Source organism: Lutra lutra, chromosome 2 (assembly GCF_902655055.1).
Source record: "Lutra lutra chromosome 2, mLutLut1.2, whole genome shotgun sequence".
NCBI lineage: Eukaryota > Metazoa > Chordata > Mammalia > Carnivora > Mustelidae > Lutra > Lutra lutra.
This window is the reverse complement of record NC_062279.1, coordinates 10,728,211-10,742,421: the sequence shown is the minus strand read 5'-3', so window position 1 is coordinate 10,742,421 and position 14,211 is coordinate 10,728,211.

The following is a 14,211-nucleotide window of genomic DNA, read 5'->3' as shown; positions in this document are numbered from 1 at the left end:
TGGATAATCCATCTATAAATATATACATATAATTAATATTATAGTATTACTCAACCTTATAAAAAAAAGAGGAAAATCCTGCCATTTGTGACAACATGGGTGAACCCAAATGACATTAAGATAAGTGAAATAATCTGGATGCAGAAGAACCAACACTAAATAATATCACTTTTATGAAGAATCTAAAAATGTCAGCCTCATAGAAGCTACAAGTAAGGTAGTGGTTACCGGAGACTGGTGAGCAGTAGAAACAGGGAGGTATTTTTCAAAGGGTACCAAGTTTCAGTTGCACAAGTTAAATAAATCCTAGAGATGTTGCCTATAAAGTAGTGCCTATAGTTAATAATACTGTATTGTATCATTAAAAATTTACTAAGAAGAATAGATCTTATACTAAGTGTTTTATCACCAAAAGAAAAATAATGAATAAAGAGGACAAAAAACTTCCAGAGCAGATGGGTATCTTTATGGCATAGACTGTGTAAGGGTTTCATGGGGTCCAGACTTACCAGGCTATACACATTAAATATGCACAATGAGTTGTATGTCATTCATACCTCAGTAAAGTGGTTTATAAAACAAACAATTATAACTATGGGTTAAGGATTGAGTGTGGATATGTGCATAGGCTATATGGACCACAGAAGGCTCAAAAAATTGAAAAACAAATCATGGTTTAACATTTTAAAAAGAAAAATGTTTATTTTATTCTTTTTTTTATTCTATTTGAACAGCCCAAGATATTGTAAGTGAAAATATTAAGACTTAGATGTTCAAAGACATGTTTGGTTTATAGAGATATATCTTTCAAAACTTTTAAAGTAGCATATGGTTCTTCACAGTATTATACTTTTGGTATATTTATGATCTATATTTTTTTAAAGGCAGTTTATATTTTTCATGTAAATGTAAACTTTAGTTTGTGGTGTTTGTTTTTCTTCATACTCTGATATGTTGTCTGAATTCTGTGTGTTCTAAGACCATATATATATATATATATATGGTCTTAGAATATATATATTGGATTGCACCCTTGGCTTTACCTTTGACTTATAAATTATTCACCAAAATTTCCTTTCCAGGTTGGTCTTTGAAGGTGGTATACTGTGAATAACTAAGTTGAAATTTTATGGGAGAAAGGATGATTTTCTTTCTCATGCATTTGATATAGAAAACTTTAAAGGTGTGGTTTTATCCTTTCAGTATGTGCTTTGACCCCATGATATGTGGAACAGAATTATGAAGGCACAAATGCTATGCTGACATCTTTCCTTGAAAGTTGCTAGACTTTGTTTTACTTTTTCACATTTTATAGAAAAAGTCAGTAATTTTTCAAATAAATATATTATAGTTTTGTAATCAAAAGAACAAATACATCAATTCTCAAATATCATTATATATATATATATATATATATATATATATATATATATCCAATTTTCTTTCAAATATAATCAATAAAAATCTTTTGGGGTGTGTGTGTGTGATGTGTGCACACCAGAAGAATAACTATAAAGTTTAAGAATTAGAAATATTATCAGATAGGTTTTCAGATTGAATCTTTCAATTTTGTGAATTTCTTAGGAATATTTATGGATTGCCCATGTGTAGCTTCTGGGTCCTAAGGTTTCACTTTTAAACAAAATATCTTCATATTGCTTGAATACCACTAAAACTGCTTTTGACATTCTTTATTGGCTATGTGGAGTCTTATCAAAATACCTGTATATTAAATACAGACAAATTAAATTTGAGCCATTAATGGGAGAGAGACGGCATATCGTTCTTTCCATTTTACCTTTCTTCAAATAAATTGTGAGCTAGTTTAAGTATCTTATTTGGACAAGTATGCATGTTTCAGCATGCTTAATTACATAGTAACAAAGCCTAATATACACACATAAATTACTTCTAAGCTTGTGTACATACATAAGTTGCAAAACAGATTAAGACTTAGTTAATGGAATGGAATGTTTCACAGCAATCTTTTCAGGGATATAAATTTAATAACATAGCTTTTGTGGAAAGGTCAAAGCTAGACATCTATTAGGCACAAATTATTGATAACTAGCAGGAACAAACAAGTTATCAGATAGTTACATCAGGAGGTTAGAGTGGACAGCCAATCTTAAAGTTAGTAACACCCTTCAGATCATGAGTACCAGCAAATAGACATAACAAACTGTCATCGTGACTTGGCAGAGCACAAAGAGAACACAGGAAGAGTCAGAAAGGACTTGAGCTTAACTTGAAGAAGTGTGGACACCAAGGGAACTATTTAAGGAACCTTCAGGGTGTATGCTAAATTTGTCTTTTTCCTCATGTGGTCACAAATTATGTATGCTATAAATGCAAGCTAGTCTCTCTGCTAAAGGATAAGGTTAAAGGGCTATAGGAACATCTCTCTCTGCACTGAGGTTTTTAAAAGGCTAAAGGCTAAATGGTATCAAGAAAGAATAAGAGAAATAATGCAAGAATAAAACCAGAAAGAAAAAAAATGCCAAGGAGAAAGAGACAATCCTAATGAAAACAGTATATAATGGAAAGACGTATTTACAGAAGAAAAAATAAAAAGAAAGTATGCATTGGATTTATGAGCTATTACAAAGTCTTTCTAATAAAGAGGAAATTGAGAAAATTAGAAGATAAGCAGAGTTTCATGGTTTGTATACTAATAAAATCCTAATAAAGAGAAACACATTCATGGGATCATTTTGTTGACTAATATTCATCCATTCATTGACTCATTCAATTTCTTGGGTATTTTACTAATTCAGGTATCACCAGGTTTTGTAGTATGTGGCGCCCCCTTGCTGAAGAACATGTGGGGCTTCATGTGTAGATATGACATGACAAATGACATGCTCTTTTACTAGAGAATAGACATGAAACATGAGAGAGATGGCCAAGACTCATTGAACTGCAGGTTTTTAAAATTTTCTGCTGATGTGAACTGTTTCTTTAGTGATTTTTATGATCCTTTGCAGCAAAATGCTTGAATTAGGCATATATGCTTTCCTTTTTTGTTTTTAGTCTAGAGTAGAGATTTGGGAAGATGAAATAAGCTAAAGAAATGGATATTTGTGGGGTTAAAGATATTTGGACAATGAATTTTAATAGTAAAGAATCTTATTCTTGGTAATAAGCTGAAGGAAAAAGGACAGAAAATAATGGGGCCAGTTGAAAAACCATCAACTGAACAACCAAAATTTTAAGATACACTGTAAAGGAAAAAGAAATTATAGGAAAATAAATTTCTGAAATTAGATATTATAGAAGAAATAAGGTATATCAAGTTGAAATGGTTCCAGTTACACAATAATTTTTAGTTAGGAATAATAGGAATAAGTGCTAGGAAATATTACTTGTGAGTTTACATATGAATAGTTTGTACATATACACATGTACATATTAACTTAAATAAGAAATGTAAAGCATTCTAATGTAACAAAGTGAAAATAATTTTATACACATGGATCTGAAGACTGGGAAAGAGCAATGGTGAGAAATAACTTGTTCAAAAGAATCTTTAAAGAAAACAAAATCCAAGAGTAGACTTTTATATGCAAGGACTATTGAACAAACAAGAGGTTAGGATCAAGTAAGTATCAGTTACTTTAGTTAAAATCAACAAGACCTAATTTTGTTAAGAAAATGCAATCTTGGAGATTACTCATCTAAAAAAGAAAAAAAAAACTGGTTTTCTTTCCTAACTTTGATTATAAAATGTGTGCATGACACAATACATTTGAAGCTTCAGTCTCCATGCATGTAAAAAAGTCTCATCCTGATAAATGATAACATATAATAAATCATGTATTTATATTTTCATGTATATTGAGGAAGCAACACATAGAATTTACTTTGAATCAACAAAGTTGGTGATTTAGATGTAATGAGTAATGAGTTTCTCAGAGATCTCATTAATGTCAGCTTTTCTCAAATCCCAAGGAATATTGTAAATAATAATATATAGCCCAACTATACATTATATTTGTAAGGATATGATAGAAGAAAAGATATGAGTAGTCCTGGCATCATAAAGTCAGGATCCAGGCACTTACGATGATCTCTATGAAATGAAAAGGATGAACTACTATGTGAGCGCGTAGCAACTGTGACTATCTGGGCAAATGGGAGCCATAGGAGGCAGAGAGAGATGCGCACACTGTTGTCCAGCCAAAGGATGATCCCCAATCAATGTACTCCCCCTAGTGAAGGGAAGTATTGGCTCAGAGGAAGGGTTAGTTTTGTCATTTTTGGTCTAGAGAGTATGCTTTTCTATTTTAAGTCATACGAAAGCACTACAAATGCTAGATACAGCTCAGAAATTATTTGCTTAAAAATATTTATGTACACCCATTAATTTCCTTTATATAGATAGATACAGATATATCTGTATCTATCTATCTATAAAGATTGGATTGCTTAAAGAAAATTGTTAAAAAGTTGTATGACTATATATAAAATTATATAAAGAAAACTAAAGTTCCAAATGTGTTACACTTATTGAAAAACATAAGGAAAAAGAAAGAACATTTTCAAATCTACAATAAGAGCAAAAAGAGAAACAAAACATTTCTTGGTGTGGGGATAATATTTGTATGTTAACAGATGATAGAGGAAAAGCAGAACTTCTCAATTTCTCAGATTTATATTCTTATATAGTCATTTTCTTCACCAGTAATAAATATCCATGGTTAATAGTTATGATATGAAGAGACCACTGAAACTCTAGATAAGCCAAGATACAGTAAAATTAACCTGGCTGCTTTAAAGGTGTGAAATCACTATTACTTGGTGAATCACATCCCAGACTACAAAGGGGTTTCTATAGACAAGATCAAAATTCCATTATTAATAACCTTTATGAATATGAATGCCATGATATTTTAAAGTGGATAAAAGTGGACATTGGAAACTGCACACTAACAAAGTTGATGTTGATTCCAAGGAAAACCATAGAAATATGTATACATAGCATGAAGGTAAAGAATAGGACTCTATAGTTAAACAGATAGGTGTTTGATCTCTCATTTCACAATATAATAGTCATGGTTCTTTGTGAAAATTAACTACGGTTTCTAAATTTTTTTGAGTTCATATGCAAAGCAGAAATAGTTCCTACCTAATGAGGTTGTTCAGAAGATAAAAAGAACTAATATCAGGATATAGCTTACAATGTAATTTGTACTGAAAATATGATTTTTTAATAGTAATATCAATATATAAAATGTACTTGGACATCCAGGAGAAAAAAGTAAAGCAGAACTTCCTAAGAGTTATCATGAGGTCACAAAGAATAAGCCATTCTAAATTGAACTCATTTCTAGTTCTGATAGAATTGCTAAATTGGTAAATTAAAATAGAGCCATACGCATAATCTGTCTTGAATTCACAAAGACATTCGACAGGGCCTTTTAGAGCAGAGCACTCTAGGGAAAACAAAAGTGTCTTGGATGAAGTTAGAAGTAGTCATAGATGACAAAATAAAATATACTAACAGTGATGACCAAAGTTAGCACAAAATGATTTTTTTCCAGTATTATGTTGAAAAGAAAAGTGCTTTGATCATGTTCTAGGTAGTATTTTAATCAGCAGCATGAACTTAGAAAGAAATGCCAGGCTAATCAAAACATAAAATGATTAAAGGTTAGAAACTATAGCTGATGTGATAAAAAAGAATTGAGATTTTAATATGTCTCATAAATAGAATGGAGCAAAACAAAATACAAATTGTTCTAGCTATAAGTAGAGGTTACTATTTAGATTAAAAAGAAAGTGATTATACCATAAAATACAGTGTACCTTTAAGAAGAGCAGTTTATGGGGGGAAAAAATCTTTGAAATTTTTGTTTAACTACAAAGTCAGTATGACTTAACTGAGTAAAGTGACCCTAAAATAGCTTATGTAATCAGAGATAATATGAATAAAACAATAACATTTCATAATACTTTATTACATGGGGCACCTGGGTGGCTCAGTGGATTAAAGCCTCTGCCTTCGGCTCAGGTTGTGATGGGATCGAGTCCCACATCGGGCTCTCTGCTCAGCGGGGAGCCTGCTTCCCTTCCTCTCTCTCTGCCTGCCTCTCTGCCTACCTGTGATCTCTGTCAAATAAATAAAATCTTTAAAAAAAACTTTATTATAAAGAACTCTATCCCAATAATGTTCTTTGATAATTGAAAGAGTGAATAGAACAGTTAGCTTGGCATAAAGTAGGTACTTGGTAAAAATTAATTTCCTTTTTCTTACCTGTGGAATAGTCAAAAATAACTAAAGAGGTGCCATAATATCAAAGAGAAGAAGCATAGTTTGATAGAGTAAAGTGATTTTTAACTGTGATTCTTTTTTATTTTTTAAGATTTTATTTATTTATTTGAGAGAGAAAGAGAGGGTGCACATGCATGATTGGGGAGGATGGTGAGAGGGAGAGGCAAAGGGGCACACAGACTCCCCACTGAGTGTGGAGCCTGAGGCTGTGAAGCTCCAAGTGGGGTTAGTCACAGGGCTTGACCTGGGGCTCAACAGGGGTCTTGATCCAAAGACCCTGAGATCATGACTTGAGGTGAAGTCAAATGCTCAGCTAGCTGATTGAGCCACCCTTGTACCCCCTTTAGCTGTGATTCTTAAAGGAAGATGATATAATATTTTCCTAAGACATTTCAGCATTTTTGGTAGTGTAAAGAAATTGGAGAGATGAAATCTTCCAGGTTTGTATAATTACCAGGAGAGGACATGAATTAAAACTGTTAAGAACTGTCTTTCTAAGGACAATACGAGGATAATTTTCCTCGAATTTGGAGGGGAACACATTTTAATAATGCACATGCATTTTAATATTTCTCCATTATTAATATATACTGTGGTGCCATGAAAATAGGGAGTATCACATATCTGAACACATGAAGTCACAAATTTGGCTGGCCAGCTGCTGTGGGTCTTATTAAAGAAATGATACTGTAAGTATGAGATTGTCATCCATGACCTCTAATGACTTTCCCATTTCAAGCATCTCTGGGAGAAAACACTAGCTAAAATAAATAGATATTTGGAACTTTTCTGTGTGTCATTTGTAATTATAATGGTAATTATACCTAACTCCATACTCTACGAAAACCAATAGGGCTATGGAATGAGGATTATTGAATTCTATATTAAAATAGGGAATCTCAAGAACAATGAGAATGCTACCTGTTGTAGTTCACACATGCAAAGGAAGTTGAGATAACAATTATTACGACTCAAAGCCTCTCAGATTTCCAATAAACAAATTTCCCCATAAATGTATCTATCATCTTCCTTAGTAAACATGAACTTTTTATTAAAGTATAGTGCTTATTGCTGATGCACCAGCAGCAATGGACATTATTAAAACCATTTGTTTTATTTTCCTTTTTAAAGGCAGATTTATTTATTTTGGGGAGAGAGAGAGCACACATGTGTGGGGGTGGGGAGGAGTAGAGGGAGAGGGAGAAAGAGCATCTCCATCAAACTCCCCGCTGAGTGAGGAGTGTGATGTAGGACTTGATCCATGACCTGAGATCATGATCTGAGCTGAAATCAAGAACTGTACACTTAGGGGGTGCCTGGGTGGCTCAGTGGGTTAAGCCTCTTCCTTTGGCTGGGGTCATGATCTCAGGGTCCTGGGATGGAGCCCTGCATCAGGTTCTCTGCTCAGCAGGGAGCCTGCTTCCCCTTCTCTCTCTGCCTGCCTCTCCGCCTACTTGTGATCTCTGTCAAATAAATAGACAAAATCTTTAAAAAAAATACTTAACTTCTTTATTAAAAAAAAAAAAAGAATTGTACACTTAACTGACTAAACCACCCAGGTGCCCCTAAAACCAATGATTTTAGTTCTATCATCAGTAAATGTAAAGAGTCCCAAAGGGCTTTAGAGAGTTCTGCTCATCCTTCCTTGCTTCTTAAGGACCTTAGGGTCATAATGCAATGCCATTCTGGAATTTGAGAAAAGTATATTTCAGATGTTAAGTGAATTACCTGTAGTAGAAGTTAATGTTACTTTCATATTTAAATATGTTAAATTCTTTGCAAGGCAAAATAATTTAATAATGTAAACTCATTTAAAAGCTTAATTATAAGGATAATTATGCTTTATTTTCCTGAACTTTCTCTTTTTAAAACATACGTAATATTTTCCACCAAGTGACAATTATAAGTTATAAATATTCAAATTTGTCACAACTGAATATTAAAATTAAAAAATACATAACTGGAAAACAAGGAAGACTGTTGTAGATATACTAATTTAATATTGTTTTATAGTAAACAAAACACCATTGAAAGAATTAGAAAAGATATTTATACTAAGTGATACAAAGCCATCATGAATTCTTTTCCTGCCAAAACAAATAGAAATGTAAGATGGAAGTTCTATAGTATAAAATAAAATGATATTGGGCCTCCTCAATGACTGTTGACTTTTATTGTCTTTTATTTTTTTATGGATTTTTTTTCTTTTTGATCTAACTTCTAGGAGTTATCCTCAATTTTATTTTCCAGCTTTTTAAAAGAATTAAATTATGTGATATGAATAATATAATGTAATGCAATATAATGTATATCTGGGCTCAAAAGAAAGAAAATAGTTGGTATGATAAACTGAGAATTCCAACTTTCATGCCAGCTCCCTAAAAGAGCTGCTTCTCAGGAAAATTATTACTAACAATAAAGTTATCTACTGACCTATGAGATTACAAGGAAGTTCACCTCTCTACGTGGAGCTCTTAATTGAGAAAATAAAATACCATTTGTGAGAATGATACAGAATCCAATTTATACTATCCAAAAGAAGCATGATTCTTCAAGCCTACAAATTAATGTAAATCCCCCCCAAATATAAGTATCTATAGGGAAAGGGAAATATAAACTTGCTGTGCTATAACATGTCTACAACTCAGTAAGGAAGGGTATCCCAAAACAAGACTCACTGAGATATTAAATAGAACACATGTGCAAGTGCTGAAGATGTCAACATAAAAGGCAAGAAAAAATAATAAGAATATGTTTCAAATTTCAGAAGGTGAGACTAAAAGAAGGTTGAGAGACAATATTCAAAATGATTGTATTGATAATTTTCTAGGATAGATAAAATTCTGAACCCTTTAACTAGATAAACTCAACAGGCTGAAGACTGTGAAGTTACATTTTCAAAATGTTGAGAAAAAAATAATCATAATTCTAGAATTTTATACTCAGCTAAAGCATCATTTAGGAGGGAGAACGGAAAATAATCTTACGTATTTTGGGGCTGGGGAACAAAGACTGAGAATGTACATTTCATTGAAGCCTATATGAATGAAACAAATAATTTAACAAATAATTATATACTCTCAATATTTGCTTTTGTTTTTCCTATACTGTATCTGCAGCATGAAAGAAACTGAAAACCTGAATTCAAAAGGCAAGTTTGAGATTTAAAAAGCAATTTTGAGCAAATGTCAGTTGCATATTGCTTAAGCTAAATAACAACTAGCTGAAATTAATGATTCAAATAATACCTACTTTGGGAAAGATGATAAAAATACAGTAAAGTAAAACATTGGGTAATAAAATCACAATAGTTTCTACAAAGATACATAGATGTAACACCTAAATTTTTGTTCAGTTCTTGAGGAGGGTACATTTTTGAAAAAGTTAAACTTAATGTTTATTAACAAGTATATATTTTAAAATTTAAAAGTAAATACTAACATATCATCAATAAGATATTTAAGTTAGTGAAAGCAGAAATATAATTTAACAAATCAGACACTAGGAAAAAAAGAGGGATAAAAGGAAGGCAGTATGAAAATTAAGGAAACACAAAAATGCATCAGTAAGCATAACAGATATAAATGTGTTTAACTTAGTTTGAAAGATGGAGTTTCTAGTAGAATAAAATTAAAAATAGAATCTAATATTACATTCTTTGTAAGAACTATACATATATCATGGTAACCCAGAAAAGGTTAAAGGATGGAAATATCAGACAAAAGATTTAATGCAAAACATACTATTATGAGAAGTCAGTTGCTATATAATGATAAAAGGAACAGTTTATTAGAAAACATAAAAATCCTTAATTTATATGCCCCTGAAAAGTCATATCCTCAAAAATGCAAAGCAAATAGTGGTGGAATGTTTTAAAGGTACAAATTCTACAGTGGGGTATTTTAACACAAATAAGTAAAAATATTTAAATAAAAGAGAATAGTTGAAAATAAAAAAAAAATTGAAAACCACAAGGAATTAGCTGTATTTGGTAGAAATATATAGAATCCCATAGCTCAAAAGAGACAATAAGCATTTCTTCTAAGCATTCATGAGAAATGAAATTGAATTGGCCCTGTATATGTCACAAAGCCAAACGTTAAAAAATATGAAAGAATTGGGGCGCCTGGGTGGCTCAGTGGGTTAACGCCTCTGCCTTCGGCTCAGGTCATGGTCCCAGTGTCCTGGGATCGAGTCCCACATCGGGCTCTCTGCTCAGCGGGGAGCCTGCCTCCTCCTCTCTCTCTGCCTGCCTCTCTGCCTACTTGTGATTTCTATCTGTCAAATAAATAAATAAAATCTTTAAAAAAAATATGAAAGAATCAATCACTTACTGACCACATATTTGGCCCAGATAAAGTATAATTAGAAATCAATAACAAAAACAAGGTTTATTTGAAAATATAAGCTGGAAACTTAAAAATTCAGTTGACCATCATTATTCATGGATTCTATATTTGCAAATTAGCGTACTTGGTGAAATGTATTTGCAACACCCAGATCAATACTTGAAAAGCTTAAGCACCTGCCATGCACATTCCTGTTTGAGGTTAAAAAAAAAAAAAAGTGACACTGCCTTCTTGTTTTAGCTCTTATATCATAACAAGTGTCCTTCCCATGGTGTATTTAGAGCCACAATTTTTTCATTTTGTCTTTTTTTTTTCGTTGGTTGTCCTTATGTTTAAAAAGGCCCCCAAGTCCATTTCTAAAGTGCCAATGTTCTTAATAAGCACAAGCAGCCTGTGATTTGTCTGATGGAGAAAATGTGTCAGATAAGCTTCATTCAGGTATGAATTAGAGTACTGTTGGCCATGAATTCAACATTAATGAGTTAACATATATATGCACCTATGTATGTATTATATGTACATATATGTAAATATATATAAACACACAATATTTAGTATTAAATACAATGTATTTGATGTTACACTATATATTTGCTATATATATGTATACTATATATAATTTACATATATAAATATATAATATATATAATTTATATATATATATATATATATATAAAATAAGATGTCTTTAAAGCGAAACACACAAAACAAGTTTATGTATTGATGATTAGGTCATGAAAATGTGAACAAAGTTTCACAGAAATCTAACTTTGTATTTCTCCTAGGGACAATGATTTTGTATTTGCTAATTTAGTCTTCACTACAACTTGATAAAATAGAACATCTACAAATAAAGAGAATCAACTGTACATTTCCAGTTAGTTATCAGCCCAAGGAAATAATTATATTTGGAGTCACAGAATATTTGAGGCTGTTTAGAAATGATGAAAACACAAATAGCTATGCCTTTATTTCTACACACAGCACTGCCACTGTATTTTCCCTGCATTAACTGATAAGTCTAGTCACTTAGTGGACTTAGTTATTTTCCCAAGAGAAAAGTATGTCGTCTATATTACACAGTTCATGAAATTATTAATTTGATTAATGTCTTCCCAAACACCAGAAATTTGGGTTCAAATTCATTTTTGTATTAACTTTATCAACATTCCTCTTGAATTTTCCTGGTAGTTAGCACATCGAACAGTTTCAGTTAAAGCACTAATAATAGATATATTAGAAGCTAAGGTGTAGTGATAACTGAAAATGGAGAAAATTTCCCAGCGTTTGCCGAGATCAATCCCTCAGCCATCACACTAACTCTCTTCCTTGCACGTTGATTCAGAGGCATGAGGAATCTAGTGTCCAGGTGGCGGTCTTAATTTTGAGTTCAATGACTACTGCTGTCCCTCATATAGTGTAGGCATTCCTCCCTCTGTAACTAAGACCTTAGACCAAAAAAGCATAATGTCATGGAACAGGACAGAAGAATTTTTGTTAGTAGATCACTAAAGGTAATAGTGAGTGATGCGACTCATGTTTCCATCCCTTGATTCCGGGACCTATGAAACCCGGCTAGGGCAGAAACAGCACCATATTGAGGATGCTCATTCAAAACATACTTGGCTCTCTGAAAAACCTTCCCACACCTTGCAAGTTACTGCCATCTACCCGGTGTTGTAACTGACTCTTCAAAAGGCCTTTCCAAAGTTCTATCAAGCTGGCTGCTTTAGGATGTGGGGAACAAAGTAAAAACCAGTGAACCCATTAGCATGGGCCCATTGTGGTACTTCTTTTGCTGTGAACTGAGTTCCTCGATCAGAAGGAATGTGGTGTAAAACAACATGATGATTAAAAAGGCATGCTGCAAGTCCACAGACGGTAGATTTGGCAGAAGCACTGAATGCAGGGAAGGCAAATTCATATTCCAAATAAATGTCTATTCCATTAAGAGCAAAACGCTGCTACTTCCATGACAGAAGTGGTCCAGTGTAATCAACTTGCCGCCATGGGGATGGCCGATTACCCTGGGGAATGGTGGTAGATCAAGGACTCCCAGATCTGCCACTCGAAAGATTTCCCTTCATCACTGTGCTGCAGAGTTGGCCTAGAAAGGAGTTATACGACCACAGCTGTTCACTTTTGGGTAGTACATGCATATCACGCAGACACATGTGTAAATCAGGCTCAAATCTCTTCCTCTGTCAGCTGATGGTGAATGCCCCACAAGACCATAGGTGCAGTCTAAGAGAGAAGGAGCTGTAGCCAAAGTGAGGTCCACTGCACCTGGGCCACTTAGTCATGTACCTTACTTGTGCCTTAAGAACCTGCTTGGCCCAGTGAGGTACACACCTCTTAAATTTCATAATAGAGTACTGCTGTGCATACCCAACTTTATAGCTTGGTAGATCACACACCACCAGTTTATGAGGGCCTGTCAGGTCAAATGCTAACTTGGTGGCCCATGGTCAAGGGTTTAGTCTGTATCAAGGTGAAGTAACAGGCCAAAAACTGTTTCTTAATAGGAAAGTAGTAGCCTACAGAGGATAGTAGAGTTTTGCTTTAAAATCCTAAGGGTCTGAGCTGATTCACATAGAACCCTGCCAAAAGCTCCAGAGATACTTCCCTACCTCTTGTTGATATTTTGAGCAATACTGGATTGGCGAGACCATGGGTCCCAGTAGCAGGTGTGCACAATAGCCTGGACCTGCTGCAGAGCCTATTCTTGTTCTGGGCCCCACTTGAAACTGGCTACATTTTGGATCACTCAGCAAATGTGCTGAAGTAACACCTAAATGAGGGTTATGTTGTCTCCAAAAACCAAACAGGCCAACTAGGCATTGTGTTTCCTTTTCTATTGTAGAAGGGGCCAGATTCAACAACTTATCCTTTATATTGAAACATGCTCTATGTCGATGGACTTCTAGAAACTTCATTATGTTAGAAAGAGCCTGAATTTTTGTCAGATTTATTTCCCACCCTCTGACAAGCAAAATGTCTTATCAATAAGTCTAGAATAGTTGTCACTTCTTGTTCCAATCAACATAATGTCATCAATATAATGGACCAGTGTAATACCCTGTGGAAAGGGCAGGAAATCAAGATTTTTGTGAACTACATTATGACATTGGAATGGACAGCTGATACACCCCTAATGTAGGTCAGTGAAAGTATATTGTTGGTCTTGTCTATTGAAAGCAAACAGCATCTGCTGGTCTTTACTATAGGTATTGAGAGAAAACAAAACAAAACAAACAAACAAACAAACAAACAAAAAACATCTGCCAGGTTAATAGCTTTATACAGAAGATGTGTTAATTTGCTCAAGCAATGAAACCACATTTAGTATAGCAGCTGCAACTGGAATCATCACCTGGTTCAGGTTATGATAATTCTCTTTTATTCTCCAAGATCTATCTATTTTCTCCATAGTTCAAATACACAAGTAGAATAGGGATGTAATCGAAATCACCACCTTGCTTCCTTCAGCTCCTTAACAGTGGCACTAATCCCTGCAATCTGTCCAGCAATACAATATTGCTTTTGGTTTACTATTTTCCGAGGTAGAGACAGTTCTAGTAACTTTCT